This window comes from Crocodylus porosus, unplaced genomic scaffold (genome assembly GCF_001723895.1).
Source record: "Crocodylus porosus isolate Cpor-Errol unplaced genomic scaffold, CroPor_comp1, whole genome shotgun sequence".
Classification (NCBI taxonomy): domain Eukaryota; kingdom Metazoa; phylum Chordata; order Crocodylia; family Crocodylidae; genus Crocodylus; species Crocodylus porosus.
In genome coordinates, this window is record NW_017728909.1 from 73,623,903 (window position 1) to 73,625,542 (window position 1,640).

Sequence of the window (1,640 nt, forward strand, 5' to 3'; positions counted from 1 at the left end):
GAAGACCCAGACCTCAAACAGGGGGGAAGGGGGGAAACAGAGTCAGATCCAAACCAGGGGGAGTGGGGAATGAGGTCAGATCTGAACTGTGGGGAAGGGGTTGGACCCAAAGCAGGTGGGGGAAGGGAAAAGGGGTCAGACCCTAAGTGGAAGGGAGGTAGAGGAGGGCTGGACCCAAAGTAGCAGGGCGAGGAGGGTGGGGAGTGGAGTCAGACCCAAAGCAGTGAGGAGAGGAGGGGGCACAGGGCCAGACACAGAGCGCCATCCCACTCCCGGCCCTCTTTCCCCCATCATTCTTGATGGGCAATTTGCTAGGCTTTTACATAATAGCCTAGTAGTTAGAACACTTGTTGAGGAGGAGGGAGACCAGGGTTCTAGGTCCTTCTCCATCTGAGGGGATTTAAAACCACATCTTCTACCTTGTAAGATAACACTAACTACTAGGCTATAGAGTAAGCAAGGCAGGTACAGCTTCCAGGCCTTCTGGTACAGTTGGGCCCCTGGATGGCAGGAATTAGGGAGAACCAGGCTAAATTGCTTCCCACTGGCCCTGGTTAATTAGTGGGCCTGGCTGCCAGTATCCTAATTCCCCACAACTGGCCTCAATTGCTTACATGTCCCTGGCTGCCTGCTTATAAGCAGCACCATTTTTCAGTGGTGAGGTGGCTATTCAAGAGAACAGAAGCTTTAGGCTTCTGACTCCTTTGTCTTAGTTTCCTAGTTCCTACCTTTGATTCCTAGTTTCCCAATCCCTGGATCCTACTTGTTTGTTCCTAGTGTCTTAGATCCTGCTTGTTGTGTCTGGTTTTCTGTTTCCTGGATGCTACTTGTTGGTTTCATGGCTTCATCTTTGTCCCTGGTTCCTGCCCATCTCTTCCTGGTTCCAGATTCCAGCTTGAGCCCTTGATCCCTTGTGCTCTGGACCCCAATCCAGAGCCCTATCCTTTGACAACCAAGTCCTGGTTGGTAGTTTAGCCTGGTGATTGCCCATGTTCCAGCCCCGTATAGTTCTAGCTGCTGCTCCTGACCTCCTAGTGTGAGATTGTTCTGGATCCCTACCCCTGATTCTTTCCAGGGTGATCACCTATGTCCCAATCCCTTATTGATCTCAGCTTCATGATTCATCTGCTCCTGATTCCCTGACTCCAATGAGAACCTTTGCTTCCTTAGCCTTATCTGTTCCTAATCCTTCAGAATTGTGGCCTTCTAGGGTGATACCCTGAGTTCTGTGTTCCACTCCTACCCCTGACACTGAGCAGCTGAGAATGGCAGGAGGGCCAAAAGAACAGTAAGCAATAAGGCTGTGCAAAATGTCACCATTCCATTTCAACTTGAATTTTGAGGTTTCAACTGAACAGCATTTCATTCTGAATTTCATTTAGATTCGAAACCACTGTTCCATTTTGTTTTATCGGGAAAGGAACTCAGCCCAATCCTAGTGCTAGAGAGGGGAACTCAGCTCAGCTGGGCTGAGTTCCTTTCCCCAGCCCAATCGTAGGGCTGGGGAGGGAAACTGAGTGATCGGGCTCAGTTCCCTTCCCCGGTTCAATCGCAGCCCGGACTCAGTTCCCTTCCCCTGCACTTTGATTGGCTTCAGGCCAGCATGCAGCCACATTCAGATACACAGGATCTGGTTGGTT